The sequence below is a fragment of the Ambystoma mexicanum genome, chromosome 9 (assembly GCF_040938575.1).
Source record: "Ambystoma mexicanum isolate Mex_15411 chromosome 9, UKY_AmexF1_1, whole genome shotgun sequence".
Lineage (NCBI taxonomy): Eukaryota > Metazoa > Chordata > Amphibia > Caudata > Ambystomatidae > Ambystoma > Ambystoma mexicanum.
This window is the reverse complement of record NC_090931.1, coordinates 794,236,271-794,254,603: the sequence shown is the minus strand read 5'-3', so window position 1 is coordinate 794,254,603 and position 18,333 is coordinate 794,236,271. Positions and strand designations below refer to the sequence as shown.

General features: G+C 50.9%; 1 protein-coding gene across 3 annotated transcripts in view; it reads right to left on the bottom strand.

Annotated features, from left to right (window-relative positions):
- VPS8 (VPS8 subunit of CORVET complex) overlaps window positions 1–18,333 on the bottom strand; it is a 2,529,257-nt gene that overhangs the window by 36,687 nt on the left and 2,474,237 nt on the right. The gene's annotated exons all lie outside the window — the stretch shown is intronic.

The following is an 18,333-nucleotide window of genomic DNA, read 5'->3' as shown; positions in this document are numbered from 1 at the left end:
CGCTTTTGACTCATACAACTTGGATCCTTTTAACAGCTTTTCGAGTAGTTTTTCCTGGAAGTCTGTTGCAAAACCCAAGGTCTTCATCCAGGCATGTCTCCAAATGACTGTGGCTGTCCTCATGTCCCTGGACACAAAATAACTATGTCCAGCCCTATTTGCAGAGCCTTGCACGTTGCCTCCTTAACATCTTTAACTAAATATTTGAATCCATCTCAGATTGCACCCTCGGGTAAATTATTTGCCACCTCGGAAATTTTCTTCCAAAGGCAGTGAGTACTTTGCTGATGCACATGAAGGGCTTATGCCTTTGAGGGCCACACTACAATCCCTGAAAATCTTTTTTCCCAAATCACATACAAGGAACAAGTTACTTACCTGTAACTGTTCTCCAGCATGGGTCTGGCATGGATTCAAATGCTCATGAATATTCCCCGTCAGGCTGGGAATGCTCGGTAAAGAAAAAAATCATTATCAGTTTTGTTTCTGATCTGTCTTTCTTAGTAGTAACCAATCACTGGTCTCTGAGTCATACTGCAACCAGCCAATGACTGCCCTCTCCCTAAGCCCCTTCCCTGGCAGCCATCCTCAGATTTGGTAGCACATAAAGTGGCAGTATGACCAAGTGAAGAGCCGCAGAGTAGTAGGAGGGAGGGTTCGCATGTGAATCCATGCCAGACCCATGCTGGAGAACAACAGTTACAGGTAAGTAACTTGTTCCTTCTCCAGCATGGGGTCTGGCATGGATTCACATGCTCATGAATATAAGAATACATAGCAGTACACACATGCACAACCACGGGAGGTGGCAAGGCTCAACATTAAGCATTACATAAACTCAACATTAAGCAACTCTTACCTCCTCACCAGGCCCACCTTCAGGCGAACAGGTTGCGCAGCACTGCTTGGCCGACCCTTGACTCCTCCCTGGAATCCCGGTCGACAAAGTAGAAACTCGTGAAGGTGTGCGTCGACCTCCACGTAGCAGTCCTGCAGATGTCCAGCAGGGGTACACCAGACAAGAACGCTGTGGTAGCAGCGATCGCTCTGGTCGAATGGGCTCTCAAACAGCCGGGCAATGGTCGGTTTGCCAACCGGTGACAGTGGAGGATGCAGCCGGAGAGCCATCTGGAAATGGAAGCCTTCGAGAGGACCTTCCCTTGGTTCACAGGTCTAAAGTTCACAAACAGTTGTGATATCTTCTGAAAACTCTTCGTGCGGTCCACGTAGAACTTCAGCGCTCTAGCTACATCCAGCGAGTGCAAAGTCCTCTCGGCCGGCCACGAAGGCGACGGGAAGAAAACTGGTAATACCAAGGGCTCGTGGAGATGGAAGTCCGACGGCACCTTGGGCATGAAGGAGGGGTGCGTCCTCAGCACCACCCTCGTCTCGTGAAAAGTCAAGTATGGAGGCTTGCAGGATAGGGCCTGGATCTCTCCCACTCGTCGTGCAGAGGTGATGGCCACAAGAAAAGCTGTTTTCCACGACAGGAACTTCAACGGTGCCGAATGCAGAGGCTCGAAAGGCGCCCCCATGAGCCTGGTCAGCACCACGTTGAGCTCCCACGCCGAGGCCAGAGCCTTCACCGGCGGGAATGAACGGAACAGTCCCTTCATAAACTCCTTCACCAGGTGATGAGACCACAGAGATGATCATCCCGTAGTTCTGGTGTAGCAGAGTGATCGCCGCCAGATGTATTTTTTTGGAGGCATGAGCCAGCCCCGTCTTGGCCAGCGACAGCAGGTACGGCAGCACTTGAGGGGCCGTAATTCGCAGAGGGTTAATATTCTGTGCACGGCACCATTGAGGACCCCCTAGTCTTTGCAAGCACCTCCTTGCAGTCCGCCGGGATATCATACCCTCCAAACTCTAGTGCCGCAGGAGCCAGGCCTGCAAGTTCAGCGACCCCGAGTCGTGATGGAGGATGGCGCCTCCTTCTCTGGAGAGAAGATCTGCATCCGTCGATAGTTTGACTGGGGGCGGACGCTGACAAGTCCAGAAGGTCCGGGAACCAGATCTGTCTCAGCCACGCCAGAGCGACGAGGATCATCCTGCTCTGGGACCTCTTGAGTTGGTTGACGAGTTGCAGTAGCAATGACAACGAACAGGCCATCCCAGGGGAGTGAGAAAGCATCGCCCATGCTCCTCGGCTGGGGAAACCTACTGGCGAACTCTGGCACTTGGAGTTCGCCGCCGTCGCAAACAGGTCGATCTGGGGTTTGCCCCATCGTCGGAAAAGCCGATCCACTTTGTCCTGACGCAGTTCCCACTCGTGGCATGAGCGCAGCTCCCTGCTCAGCGAGTCGGTGATGGTGTTCTTTATCCCTGCTAGGTGGAAGGGCACCAGAAACATCCCCTGGGCAACGGCCCAATGCCACAGATCCTGGGCCTCCTTGGATAGGGCCGGGGACCTGGTTCCTGCCTGCTTTCGGATGTAGAACATCGTGGTGGTGTTGTCGTTGAAGATCCTCACCACCTTGCCCTTGAGGGACGGGAGAAACGACCTGAGAGCCCAGAACACTGCTCGGAGCTCCAGGCCTCTCACGTGAAGATCTCCTGTGTGCACTCCCCAACCCTCCAGGGAGGCATCCGTCGTCCCCGTCTCCTGGTGTGCTGGTGTCTGAAAGTCTGTGCCCGTCGCGAGATGCGCATGAGTGCCCCACCACCGAATAGCTTGGCGGAAGACCTTGTTGAGCGGGATCTTGTCTTCGAAGCTGCCCGCTGCTTGCATCCAACCGGCTTCGAGGAACTCCTGTAGAGGACGCATCGGCAGCCTGCTTAGGCGCACCAGGTAAATGCAAGAGGACATCATGCCGAGAAGTGACTTGATGGACCTCTTTGTGGCCACGTCCGTGGCCAGCAGGCGCTGCACCTTGCCCAGGATGGCCTTCATCCTTTCCTCCAACGGGGAAGCCAATCGTGCCAATGTATCGAGCTTGGCTCCCAGAACAGTGCGAGCTGCGACAGAACCAGGTGGGATTTGGAGAAGTTGATGGAGAATCCCAGGTCCGTGAGCAGTTGGACGGTCTTCGCTGTGTGCTCAACGGCGAGCTCCCTTGTCCTTGCTCGGATGAGCCAATAGTCCAGGTAGGGGTAAACGTGGATCCCTTGCATGCGCAGCCGCGCCACCCCTGGTGCTAGGCACTTGGTAAATACCCTGGGCGCCAACTTCAATTCGAATGGCAGGGCCTTGAATTGGTAGTGCCGTCCTTGGACTACGAATCTGAGAAACTTTCGGTGCCCTTTTAGAATGGGGATGTGGAAGTAAGCATCCTCCAAGTCTAGCGACGATAGGAAGTAGCCTGCCTCCAGCTGTCCCAGCATGTGCTGGAGGGTGACCATCCGGAACTTCTGGGCCTTGATGTATTTGTTTAACCGACGCAGGTCCAGGATGGGGTGCCAACCGCCTGTCTTCCTTCTGACGAGGAAGTACTTGAGTATACTCCGGAGCACCGGAGCCTCTTCGGGACGAGCTCTATGGCACCTTTCTTGAGCATCACCCTTACTTCTAACAGCAGTTGTGGGATGTGATCTTCTTTCCTGGCCACGGGAGGAATTCGGGGGCACTTCTTTAGAAATTCGAGAGTGTGTCCGTGGGCCAGGGCATCCAGCACCCAACGGTCTGTGGAGATGGACGCCCACACGCTGATGAACCTAGCCAGCCGGCCTCCCACCGGGGTGCTCAGGTGGGGGCCCGACGCTACAGCCGGTTCAGTCCTGCTTGGAGGCGGCCTTGCTGCCCTGGCCTCCTGGCGACGGTGACGAGAACCTCCTGACTTGTCGCGCCCTCTGTAGGCCTCTTGCGACAAGGAACGTGCTGCCTGGCAGTATGTAGAGGAGCCACCGCCGAATCCTTTGGAGGCACCTTGCTTGCCTCCGGAGTTACGAAAGGGCGGTCGTCGTTGCTGCAAAACTCCCAAGGCCCCGTCTCTGTGTCGACCTTGATGGCCTGAAGTGACTCATCCACTGTTTTTCCAAACAGGTTGTTCCCGTCGAAGGGCATGTCCAAAACTCTGGTTTGTATGTCCTGACGGAAATCTGTTGCCTTGAGCCATCCCCGCCGTCGAAGGCAAACATTGTTGCCCAACTGGCAGAACCCGGTGTCAGTGATGTCCGTGGCCACCGTTATGGAGTGGTCCGACGCCACCTCACCTTCCTGCAGGATCCCCAGGGCCTCTGCAGTCTTGTCGTCTCGTAGGAAATCCAGCAGGGGAGCGATCTTGTACCACAACTCCCTGTTGTAGCGGGCCACAATCGCTAGGGCGTTGGCTGCCTTCATTGTCGTAGCCGCAGGTGAGATTACTCGTCGTCCCATGGCGTCCAGTTTCTTTCCATCGCCGTCAGGTGGGGAGGTTGAAGCTGAAGCCGTCGCCCCTGCCGGTTTCTTCTTGGCTGCCGCTGAGATGACCAAATCCGGGGTCAGCTGTGCCCTAAGGCACAAATGGGTGGAATTGGTGCCCGGTACTACTTTTCGTACCGATCCCTCTTGGAAGGTGTCGTGGACGGGTTCTTCAGGAGAGCAAGTCCCTCAAACCAGATGTCGTCAAGCAACGGCACTGCGAGGACAGTCTTTCTCTTGGCCTTGCGTCGTTGATAGAGGAAGCCTTCCTTCCTTCTGTTCTTCGGGGCAGAGCTGGAAAAGCTCGGATGCTCTGGAAATCATGGCGTGGAAGGAGCCAATTTCGTCGGCGGGCCGGCCCGAGGGGGTGGTGATGGAAGGCACATCCCGTCGTCACCACCATCTTCATCCGTCCCCGTAGTGGCCGTATTTGTTCCCGTGTCATCCCTAGGATCAGGGGAAGGAGATGAAGGCTGAGCGGGCCGCAAGGGTCGGAAGGGTGGGGGGGATGAACTCTGCTCCGCTTGTTTGGAGGGCTTCCCGACGGGCCCGGTTCTGCTGGGTCGTCCGTTGGGGGTAGAGGCAACCTCGTCCTTATCTCCATGCACATCAAAATGGCCACCGAGTTGTCCTGAGGCTCGGGCACTGGCTGCGATGGGCGTGATGGTTGCTCCTCCCCCACGGGAGCCTCGTCGGCGCCACAGTCGCTCTCCTCGTCTGCCTCCCCGGGATTCCTCCCGTGGGACCGGACCTCCTCAAACCTCTTGTTGAGGCCTTGCACGACTTCAACCAGCTCCTCCTCAGAGGCTGTATCTGTGTCTGTGACGGCCCCCGGCCCCCCCTTCTTTTTCCACTGGGGTCTTCGCGGGGGTCTTATCGATGTGCTGAAAAGAGGATTCCCTCCGCGGTGGCAGGGAAACTCTTGGCCCAGAGGTCGTCTCCACTGGGGTAGCCTCCACAGGCTTCACCAGGGCCACCACGACTCCCTCGATAGAGGCCATAGCTGGGTGAATCAGGGCCTTCACGACTTTTGGCGTGCTTGAAGCCTTCACTTTGGGGGGAGAGTCACCGCCTCGCTCCCCTCGGCTGCTTGCGTCGGGATCGACCGGGGCTTCTCCAGAGGCTTACCCAGGATCTCCGACTTTCTCTTCCCCGAGCCAGAGCGTTGGCTCGTGGTTGATGGAATCGGTGAATGTGCACCCTGCCTGGCAGCTGAGGAGCATGGCCGTTCGGCGCTCCTAATGCCCGTGGACTCGCGGTGCTTAGCCTTCTGTTGGGCCCCCATCGCCGGAGCACCGTCAAAGGACTTAGAAGACTACTCGGACATCTTCTTCTTTTCACCTACCGCTGGGCTCTTCCCTTCGAGCCAGTTGGTGAGGCGGATCCGCCGAACCCTCATAGTCCGCTCCGACATGTTCTTGCAAAACGCACAGTCCTTCTCCACAAGCATTTTGTCTTCGTGAAGGCAGTAGAAGCATCTAGAATGCTCCTCCTCCTTGAACACATTCTGCAATCCGCATCCAGGGCAGTTCCTGAACAGCTTGGATCCGGGCGTCGAGCTTCCTTTGTCCTGGGCCATGTCCACGGGGTAGGCCTCAAGGTCTTCTGGAATCCTCCAAGAAGCGTACTCGACGAAAACCTCGCCCTTGAGGGGCGTAGAAAATTCCAAAACTGGTCCCCGTTGATCGGAAGTAGAAACGGTGGAGCTGGAGGCCCGATTGACCGAAAAAATTAGATTAAACTCTTTGAAAAATCGCAAAACGTAGTAAAAGTTTGAGAGCTATAGCACGAGGACTCCCAACACTTGAATGTGCGGTAAAAATCTGAGGATGGCTGCCTGGGGAGGGGCTTAGGGAGAGGGCAGTCATTGGCTGGGGGCAGTATGACCCAGAGACCAGTGATTGGTTACTACTAAGAAAGACAGATCAGAAACGAAACTGATACTGATTTTTTCTTTACCAAGGATTCCCAGCCTGACAACGGGGAATATTCATGAGCATGTGAATCCATGCCAGACCCCATGCTGGAGAACTTTACACTTTCTCAGTATGGGGGCAGATAGGGAAACACTGATACTTTGTCCCAGCCATGTCAACCTGCACTACCAAGCACTCTGGGGTGAGGTGTCTAGATAGGCAGGATGGGTCTGTCGATGCTGGCTTATATTTTTGTTCCAGGTCCTTGTTGACTGTCAGCGCCAAACAAGGAGTCCGCTATAAAGTTATACAGTTGGAGACCACCAAGTCTGAAAGGAACAACATTCTGCCTTTGGGTGTTCTGTTAAAGAATATTTATGAGGTCACATTGTTGGACTTCTTTAAAAGGGTCTCCGAGCCCAAAGGCTTTGTCGACTTTCTGTATCGTCTGCTGAAAAGCCACATTTGGGTGATTGCATGGGGAAGCTTCGGAAGATGCAAGGACAATAAGGTCCGGTTCATTGAAAATCAATTTACCCCTCAGGTCATGGCTCCTGACATACCACCCCGGTTTTGCCTTTGACCTAAGTGTTTGAGGCCAAAGGGAATCTGGTGGCACTCTTCATTGTAAATTGTTTGAACTGTCTGAACCTATCTGCTCCTGGAGGAGGAGCATACTCTAATATGAAGGCAGCAGTGGAAATTTGGTGCCGCCCTCAAAGCGGCTGGCCTTAAAGGCCCCATCCTTGGGATTCTAGCTTTCTGCATTGAGGCCTCAAGCACTGCTTTCTTTTTTGGGATGGGGTCTGAGCACTGAGGCGTACAGTCGCAGATCTTCTTATTTACCCTGCCCCATGTCGGGTGTGGTGGGAATCTGTTTCTGTTGTTGTCAAGGTCCAAACAGTAAATGTCGACTTTCGAGAATATCTCGAGCATTTTAACTTTATCCCATTGGTTCAGTGGTTGAAGCCATTGTCGGGCACGTTAGCTGCCTTGGGAAGTCTGAAGACTCATCAGTCTCATCCTGCCAAGATCAGTGCTTTCTCTTCTTTTTGTGTGCAGAGGAAGATGAAGAATGTTGTGACCCGCTCCTGGAGTGGGAACTTTTATAATGTTTTGTGAGTTTTTCCTTAACCCTCATTTTCTCCGGAAGAGTCCTTTTCGGGCATAGGAAATTCTGACGCCCCAGTCGCCTCTAAAGACAGGCTTCTGAAGGGGCTCTCCATTTAAGTGGACAGCCCATTAATAGCTTGGCCGGCAATTCCCCGAGTGCCTTGCGGTTCATTGATTGGCAGGAACCTCACTCCATGACGTTAAGCTCCATTCCCAAACACATACAAAAATCGTGTGGGGGGGCATCGCCAGCACGCATGGCGTAAGGAAGCAGCTCCGGTTTGCTCCCGTCGGAGATCCAGTATTCGATCCGTGGTGGTGGATAACAGCTTAACTCCCTATACCTGACAGCACCTTCGAATGGAGGAACCTTTTCCCCTTCACCAGGTTTGTTTCCCGAAGAAAATCGACCTGGGGTCCCGCTGCCGAGCCGGCCCAAAGTGGAACCCCTGGAACCTGCAAAAAGTCACCGTCGCCATGAAGCAACTCCCAAACAATGTGAGACCGTAGGAACATTGCCCACTGTCGGTTCGCGCGGCAAGCCTCACACCCTCACCCACCGGCACGCTCGCCACTGCCTGTCTGGAAGCATCCCCCGGCCAGCCTGCCAGCGGAAGACCTCGCCGAGAAGCGTGGCACGGCGGCTCCCCGACTGCCTCGGAACACTGCAGGATCGCCGGGAACGGAGGGTGCGGAGCGCCCACAGCCGCCGCGGCATGCTCCCGCCCGCTGCTTGGAATCCATTGGAAAAATCATCGTATCTGTGCCATCCGAAACCCGGCCCCGAGCCTGGACGGGACTGCGCCTGGGTTGAACACCGGGCGGGCGGCGGCGTGGGCCGAAGTGCAACTACGCCCCAGGATCCTCAAGACCGGCCGCTGTCACCGCACGCCCACCCGTGCTGCCCGGCCCCTTACCACGCCGTGTGGACTCCTCCTCGCCGGCCCACAGGTGTGGAGACGCCCACACGGCCGCACAACCCAGCGAGCGGTGGTGGGGCTCATCCAATTCATAGCCCCCGAAGCCCCCACCATAACCGGCAATTGACTTCAGCGACACACTTGGGAGAAAAACTCCCACCCTCGCCGCCACATCCTGGGCTCCCGAAGGAGCTGTTAAGCCGAACATAAAGTCGGCGGCTGGAGCCGTTTGGGGTTGGGAGTCGGAGGCGGACAGGACCGCGTGAGGTGGGGCTCGCCTGCTGGGCCTCTAAGATTGCCCCCACTCCCCTGGCGACCATAGCGCAGCCTGGACCGCGGGCCTGGGTGTCCTGGCTGGGACCGCTTGCAACAGTGACTGCCCGCCTGACTGTCGACTTCAGCGACACACTTGGGAGAGATACCCCCCCCCCTCGCCGCCACATCCAGGGCTCCCGGAGGAGCTGACAAGCCAAACATAAAGTCGGTGGCTGGAGCCGTTTGAGCTGAGGAATCGGGGGGTGGACGGGACCGCGTGAGGTGGGGCTCGCCTCGAAGAGTGCCCCCACTCCGCTGGCGACCATAGTGCAGCCTGAGCCGCGGGCCTGGATGTCCTGGCTGGGACCGCTTGCAACAGTGACTCCCCGCCTGACTGGCGAGATGGGGACCGGACCCCCAGCGGTAGGACCGCAGGGCCTGTTCCGGCCAACCATTGCTGACGTCCCTCCCGGACTCCTCATCACCTGGAGAGGCGAGGGGGTAGCCCCTGCGCTACCACGGGACGAGCACCAAGCCTCCTCCGCTACACCCAGGGTAACACCCATACCCCTGATCATCAACTTAAGACACCATCAGAGAAGCAACCGCGGCGTGGTCCGCCTTGGCCCACCCCGCCTCCCCGCTGCACCCACTGCTCATTAAACCAACAAACCCCCAGTCCGTGAGGTAATGTCTGTGAAAGGAGCAAGAGGCAAACAGAGACAGACCATAATGGACGCTTACGCAGCTGGGGGAGCGGGAGGACCAAACACCAACCCTGCCAGCCCTGCGAAGATCCGGCCTGAACCGCCTGAGGCGCCAATAGAGCCAGCCAACTCGCAATTGCTAGAAGCCATAAAGTCCCTCCAGATGACTATGGAAAATAAAATTGATGCTGTAGCAATTGATTTGAACTTACTAAGGCAAGATGTTAGAGCCATAGCGGGCAGAACAGAGGCACTAGAGACCCAGGTCCGCGAAAACACTGAGGCCAAAACCCTACTTCTGAAGGACGTCGACGCACTAGCACAAAAAGTCAAAAACCTTGAAGACCGAGCGGATGAGGCCGAGGGGCAGGCTCGACGGAACAATATCAGAATTATTGGCCTGCCAGAGGGCATCGAAGGAAATGACCCCACAAACTATGTTGAAAACCTCCTGTTCCAGGAGATCGGGGCCAGGAAGCTGACACAAGGCTTCACCATCGAGAGAGCACACCGCTCACTCACCAAAATACCTCCCCCGGGAACGCCACCTCGGCCAGTAATTGCGAAAATACTCAATTACAGAGATAGAGAAACCATCCTGGCCTTCTCCAGGGAAGGGGGCAGTATACACAGAGGCGCAGCAAGGATAGCCATATAACCAGATTACACCTTTCAAGTCCAGGGCAGAAGAGCCCAATTCAACCATGCAAAGGCTAGACTGAAAAAGGCGGGCTTGCGATATATGCTATTATACCCCACGAGGCTGAAGGTGTTGCACGACAACAGGGCACACCTATCCGACACCCCGCTGATGCCACAGTGTGGATGGACAGCAGCCAACTCCCTTGAAATAAGAGATCGCAGACCACAACAAACTGCGACCTGAGTCAATGTCACAGCCCTCAGCATACTAAAAACAGACCATAGACGGAAACCAAACTAACTTTGGGAACAGCAACACAGATCCTAACAAGAACCACACCGAACAGAGTCTACTACACACACGACGGCAGCAAACGAAGCGCTTTCTGCCCCCCAGAGGGAATTAGGGTATCAACCCGCCCGTAGTGCACCAAGTGACCACCAAAGGGTCATATGGAGCGGAAACAGGGTAGTCAGAATGGGGGCAACCCCGCTGGACATGTTTTGTTATGGGGAAGTTTACAGTTCAGGGAGGGGGGAAACCAGGGAGTTGTTATTTGTCATAACGGGACTAACCCCGCTGGACTTGTTCAATGTTGGGGGAGTTTACAGTTCTTAGGGCGGGGGCCAGGGGGAGGAGACCGGGGCACCGACCCCAAAGTTGAGAATTTAACACGCGAAACACCAAGACCACAGGGAAAATACACAGACACTGAGCTACCAGCCAGACTCCAAACGATGCCAAGAACTACCGCCAGAACGTCTCATTCCCATGGCTGACAGAATCAAGATCATGACTTGGAACGTCAGAGGTATGAATAGCTTTGTGAAACAGCGCCGCATTCGAGCGTATCTGCGAAAGTGCAAAGTAGGGATCGCCATGCTCCAAGAGACACATCTAACCCAGAACAGAATGGAGGCATTATCCAAGTCATGGCGAGGCACCTTAATAGGATCCACTTACTCCTCCTACGCTAGAGGGGTCTTGATAAGGATTGATCTAGCTATTCCCTTCAGGCTAATGAGCACCAAATCAGATGACGAAAGCAGGATGGTGCTCATACATGGCATAACTCCCTATTTTCGATGGTGCCTAGTTAGCACATACGCACCTAATCATGATGCAACAACTTTCTTCCATTCCCTGTATCGACGTCTTACTCCTTATAGTGACAGTCTCATGATTTGTGGGGGTGACCACAATTGCAATCTAGATCCACTGAAAGATAGATCAGACTGCAAACACACACGCCCATTCCCTCCTGCCAAAATACTGTCCAAACTAACACACCAGCTACTACTTGAGGACTTATGGAGAGATTTACACCCTGAACTACGAGAATTCTCCTTCTACTCCCCACCCCACACAGTTTATACCAGGTTAGATTAGCTCTTTACAAGCCAAGAGCAACAAGCCATTTTCAGCGATGCACAGTACCAACCGCGGGTGCTGTCTGACCATTCTCTGTTAGTGGCCACCTGGGAGGTATTCCCACCCAGACCCCCAGTACCTACCTGGCGACCTCGTGCCGAGGCCCTGCTAGACACAGCTTTCCGTGAGCACGAGGGACTGCACTGAGGAATATTGGCAGAGGAACTTGAATAGCGTAGAGTATGTGAGCACGGCATGTGAGGCGTACAAGGTGGTTATGAGGGGAGAGATGATTGCAACCATAGGGGGGCTCAGAAATCCATAGTTGCCTCGTTGGGAAGCTCAGAAATAGAGTTGGGGAATCTGGAGAGTAGGGCTGATCCGTTCCCTGAACATTTACAGAAAATAACCGAACTGAAACAAACCTGTCTAACTCACTGGGAATCCCTGGGCAAATTGAGCTACGCTAAATACACTGGGAGAACTCATGCCCTGGAAGACAAACCCGGCAAACTTTTGGCCTGGCTCTACAAAAGAGAAACCCCCCGAACTCCCATCTGTCATATACTCAAGCCCGATGGTACCACAGTGCACACCCAATCCGAGATCAACTCTGTTTTCTCCAACTTTTATAGCGACCATTACTCTGAGACCTCGCCCCCCACCGACACTGAAATCGACGATGTCCTGGACATCATCGAACTACCACGATTAGATCCACAGTTAACGGAGGCCCTAGAGGAGCCCATTACAGCAGATGAAGTAAAGGTGGTTATTAGATCTCTACCATCAGCAAATAGACTGCGTAAGGTAATCCTCCAATTAATCCATAGAGACCAAACGGGCTATGTCCCGGGCCGCTCCATCACCGAGAATCTGTGTAGGCTACACCACGTCATCTATAGTACCGAACCTAGTCCTCAAGAATATGCGGTGGCTTCTTTAGACGCCACCAAAGCCTTTGACTCGGTGCGCTGGAAGTGGCTGTATGCCACCATGGTACAAATGGGGATAGGACCGTTTTTTCTAAAATGGACTCAGCTGGTCTACACCAACCCCACCGCAAGGGTGCGCACCAACAGGACATACTCTGACAAGTGGCCCCTTTGCAGAGGCACCCGACAGGGATGCCCACTTTCCCCCATACTATACATCATTGCCACCGAACCTTTAGCTGCCTACCTTAGACAAGAATATAAAGATGGGGGCATTGAAATAGACGGAGTGACCTACCTAATCTCCATGTATGCTGATGACACATTATTATATCTTCACAACCCCAAACACCTCCTGCCCTATATCCTTGAAACCCTGGACGGATTCCACAAATGTACAGGGATCCAGATCAATAGAGATAAATCTTGCCTCAACCCCTTCGCTGCGCTACATAATGCTGGATATGGATCTCTGCCCCCTCTAGACCTTCAATGGCAAACGACATCCTTCAGATATTTAGGTATCACCATACACCGGAACCCACACACTGAATATATACTTAATACAGTAAGGACTAGAAACTCACTTGAGAAGTCCATGGAATTCTGGGGAAAAATTCCGCTCTCTGTGGCCGGTAGGGCAGGCCTCCTTAAGATGGTCGCACTCCCCCGCCTCTTACACTGCTTCACCAATGTCCCTTTCTACATCCCCTCCTCATTCTTCAGAAATCTGGACAAACTGTGCAGGAGGTTTCTCTGGCAGGCGGTAGACAGAGGGTTGCACTAGGAACACTTCAAAGGCCCTACGAGAAGGGGGGATTGAAAGTCCCCAACTTTGAACTGTATTACCTTGCTAGCCAACTGCGGCACGTGACGCAATGGATGGCTGACGAAAATACGATAGACACCTGACTCCTCCACCCCGCCCTGCCCCGCCTATTACTCAGAGACTTGCTCAAGGCCGAAGAGAGTACCACAAGACTTTACCCATAAATAGCCACATTGGGGATTCGATTTTGGAAACGAGCCTGCAAAATGGTTGGAACTGCGGACCCATATTCCCCACAAATCCTCATAGCAGCAATCATGGCCAAACGCGCATGGGGACATCAGGAGGAGCGCGCCCAATGGGAGCCATACGGCGTGGCCATATTGGGAGACCTGGCTCCAGAACAAGAGACCTTAACATTCACTGAGCTCTGTGAGACCACAGGGCTTCCTGCAGGTCAGTTCTTGCTCCATATAGCAGTAATCCGAGCCATGGAAGACAAATGGCCCGAGGCGACCACCCCGCAACGGAACTTGAGACCGTAGAAACCATGTTGAACACCGCCGAGGGAGGCCACGAAACTTCACGACTATACGATGCCCTACTGCAAGGTACCACTGGGAATGACCTCAACTGCAAGGAAAAATGGGAGAGTGAACTGGGCCTCGATTTCGAGGACAAAGAATGGGGAAGAATTACCCACTATCACAAAAAAACTTCAAGGAATGCCCGCTTACAACTCATCCAATTATACATTACCAACAGGGCCTACCTCACACCGGAAGCCATATCGAAGTTCAAAGGCGCAGGAATACAGGCGTGCCCCAAATGCCACGAACAGGAGGCTGGGATGACGCATATGTTCTGGGGCTGTCCACTCATACAGAGATTCTGGACGCAAGTAAAAGACAGGGTTGCCACGGCAGACATCGAAGTGGAACCCATAGGCCAGTGGCCTGTATCTTAGGCAACTATAAACGCAGCAGCAAAAATAAACCTCTCAACAGACTCAAAGACCTGATATATATCACTGCAAAAAGACGCATAGCCATGGGATGGAAAAGCCCAAAGAGCCCTAGCGAGGCACAGTGGTGGGGAGACCTCAAAAGATGGATAAATGCCGAGACCAGAGCATGGGAAAGAGCAATTCAGGAGCACAGACTAGACTCCAGCGCAGAACTACAACGTTGGGTGGCGCTGACGACACTGTTACTTTACCCCACAACAACAGACAGCAGACGACAGCGACAGCCCTGGCTTGTAAATGGACATGAAGAACATTGATGAACTACCCGTGGTCCTGGGAATGGGAGGGAAAGGGGAAGGGGGGAGGTTAAGGCACTAGATCCTTGATTGTGATGCTTCATTGATACCATTTGCCTTGTTTTATTGTTGAAAACCCAATAAAGTTGTTTAAAAAAAAGAATTGTGTGGGGATACGCAATCAACATCTTCAAGATGCAATCCCTGCAGCGCTTGAACCCTGATGCTTTTCAGGAAGACATGAAATAGCACAGACAACATTTTGTGAGTTTAGAGAAGTGTGCCCAAAGCAGCGTGTTGAGCATAGGGAAAAAAGGAACTGAGGTCAAGGGCATCGTGTGTACTATTTGAACTCAGGGTATCATCACTTCTGCAGTCGAGAAATGGATCAGCTGACAAGGTTGACGCTCTGGTACACAATGCTCTCTGATGTAGTAAAAGTTGTCGAATGGCAGCCGTGCCAATGGCAAAAATCTCAAGATGAGGAATCAGCGGGAGGATCCTATCCATTAGAAAATGAAATGACAAGGGTGCACGCAGCATCTTTTTGAGCAATGCACGTCACTGCCTTTGATGTTGGTGCTGCAGGTTCTGGACCAGAACCACTCTGGAATCGCTTGGTGTCACCAATATTCTCTCAACCTTAACATTTGCAGACTCAGTCTGTACCATGAGCATCATTTTCAAGTAAGAATAATTAAGAATAAGCTAGAAAAAGTATATATCAGAAACACATATTTGCAGTTATTTCCAGGAAAGGTCTCAAGAATTTCTTGACTCCCACATTTTATATAATCAATGACTAAAAGGCATGCATGCAATTGAATATCACCTCCCAGACTAGGACTGATCCCCAATGCTCAAAGAACATTCCATTGATTGCACTGCATGGAAAAATAAACTATATGCAGTAGCACCACATAGATTCAGTAGCAAAATACGACAAATTTGATTTAATCTAAATCCTAAACCACTCTGAACCCTTAACGAAATCCTAAACCTCTCTGAGTCCTTAACAAAGGAAACAATTAGTATTCATGCGATTGAACTGAAAATCAAAACAGCCACAATGCTAAACATTAAAAATGGATCTTCCATCCCCGTTTCCATGTTCTAAATGAAAACATAATTATTATCTTGATGAATGCCGCTGACATTAAAAGTGCAGCAATTATAACAAAAAAGCTCCACTGGGAGAAAGATTCCTAATGAAGTCTGCAGCTTTGATTAATATACCATCCCACAACATTTTTAACAGCTAATTTTCAATTTCATTTTGATAAGTCGTGTTCAAGGTTTGATTTCTTCTGTAATTTCTCAGTTGACAGCGCCCATCCAAAACACTCATACACTTGCACTAACCATGCATTATTTTCAGATCAAAAATTGTACAAGGCACAGAAAATCCAAAGGACATTGGGTCCCTGAAGTATGTCGGACACGCTTGCACGAGACATGAGAAAAGTATTTAGACATGAAATACTAAAGACCACAATGGTCACTTCTGACAACTTCAAAACACTTAAAATGCAACAAAAACCTATTACATTAATTAACCTATATTGAGAGGCTGATTGAATACAAATTGGAATATAGAATGTTAATACAAATATAGTTGCTGAATTCAAAGCAGGGGAGGGGCATTTTGACATGTATTGGACATAGTATGGGCATGTGCTACCAAAACCTATAACTTGTAGTTTCTCATCACTCTTCATTATTATTGTAGCAGGATTAAACCAGGCTCTCACACTGGCGAAATACATATCAGAATAGAGATGAGCAAGCTTGCCGAGCCAAAAACCTTTCTTCACCAGGCCTCTTGCTCTCACTATCCGGAGGCAAAGAGGGAAAATATATTTTCATGTTCGCTGTGGCATCCTGGACAACTAAGCTTTCAGGTGATGCGTGGGTGGGCAGGAACAGTGGGTCCGAAGGTGCTGACCTGTCATTTTTGGCTAGGTCTCGGGGACCGCTGTGGAGACCACATCAGCAGTTTTGCTTCCAGAACTATGAAGAAGCTGGACGCCATGAGCCCTAGCATCCTCAAGAAAACACCTGCTAGAAGCCCCCCTTTCAATTGGAAGAGCTCTACTGTAATCCAGGTACTAGTGAATCTCTCCATTGGTGGGGAGGCTGTGCCTTGCTCCATATCCAGAACTGCCACTAAATACTGCAAACGTTTGGAGGAGATCAGAAAGGATCTGTGAAGAACAATGGCATGTTGTCCCTACGTCCCACAAGGCACCCTCTTCCGATCTCGTCTGCAGGAGCCAGTTGCTTGTCTTGGCTACACTAATAGGATTTGTCACATGGGAGAAATCTACAATTAATCAAATTGCAAATTAATCTGTGTTTATCTGTGCAACGAGTCTGGGATTGCAGTTTGATTTACAATGTATTTAATGCAATCAGCCTTTTAAACACATACAAAAAACAATTTTCATACAAAGACCTCAACAGAATGCAAACATTTATTAAAAATTCATCCTAAAAATGTTGCTGCCTTTTAAAAACCATATGTTACTGTATACATTCAATTCATACCATACATAATTCACTAACATGAAATCTAAAATACAACCTTTGGCTCAACATACACAATTCAGCAACATACAATCGAACATACAACCAGGGGTTCAATAACGTGAAGATTCAATCTAACGTGCATCCCTTGCCACATAGCTGCAGCACACATGCTGCTAGACAACGTTAGTAATTGAATGGTTTACCTAAATTCTGCACTTTTATAGACATATGCATTTTTCACTTGGTACACCTTTTATTTTGATTCAGAACAACGTCTCAGACAAAATCACGTGTGTTCTGTACTTCCTGGTCTCCATACACATGTCTATACATACTAGCCTACTAGTTTTGACCCAGGCCTACTACTTCGATTGGCCGCATCGAATGTGTGCTAACTAGTTTTGACAGCAATAACTTATATACAAAATTCACGTCTTCTTCGGGGCTTGCACGCTGTCAAGAGAAGGAAAAACATGAAAAAAAAATAATGCAAAAATGAATCCTAAACAAGTCCCAGACTCTTCACAACCACTGGTGTATGGCATTTGTCCTTGTAACACTGACTTTAACATACCTTGTCAGAAAAGAATACCGTTCTATATATAATCGTCATAAGCATGCAACGGCGTGTTCAAAAATCGCGGCATGCTTGCTTTTTGTGCAACCCGACCGACACCTCAGGCCTGTGTCTCACATTCAACGCCCCCAAGTGGCCATTTCAATTTCAACGTATGGTCCATAAGTATTAATATTTTGTACTCTTTCTTTTACACATTTCACATTTGAATGTCTGTTCATGCCTCCTGCACCGAATCTATTGAATACAGGATAATTATCCTTTTGTCCAAATATGGAACAGATGAATTCACAAATATTTTATAGAACAGCCGTACCTAGATTAAGGAATTCTGGCTCATTTAACTGATTGTGAATCCATCTCAGGTCGCTTCAGCCTATAGCCAACAACACAAACCGCCTGCTACGCATTATGGTAGTTGTAATCATATACACTCCTTTCGGTAGCAATCTATTTAAACATGCAGCGATGATACTATAAACCCATGAGATACTGTTCATGGAAAATGCTTTCCAGTGTTTCTCTCGGCGCTGTAGCATTGCGTGAATAAAAGTATTTCCTGGGCAGATAGCCAACGGCAAAACGTCCTGCGTTTGAAATCGAAATGAAAATAGTGATAGGGCTAAAATTGCTCCAACACGGATATGTGGGCCATCTTGTGATGTACTCACTCACTCTACTGCCAGTTATCTTTTGCTCGCTGTCAGGTGTTTAAAGCTCATATTTTCAAAATATGTGTGTAGAAGAACGGATACTCTTGCTCCTTATTCTATAGAGCAGGTAGCTCCATTAGATGTGTGATAATAATCTACCAAATCTATTTTGATTACTCACATATTTTTTTTTGATGCTCAATCGTGTGTCTTCAGTTGCTGTTTATGACTGTATTGAGGATTCCTGAATCATTGCCCTGAGTCGTTCAGCAAGGCTCCATTGTTTCATCCACCTGAGGTTGCCAGCCAATTGCCTAACAACTCCTGTGACAGTTTCACAAAA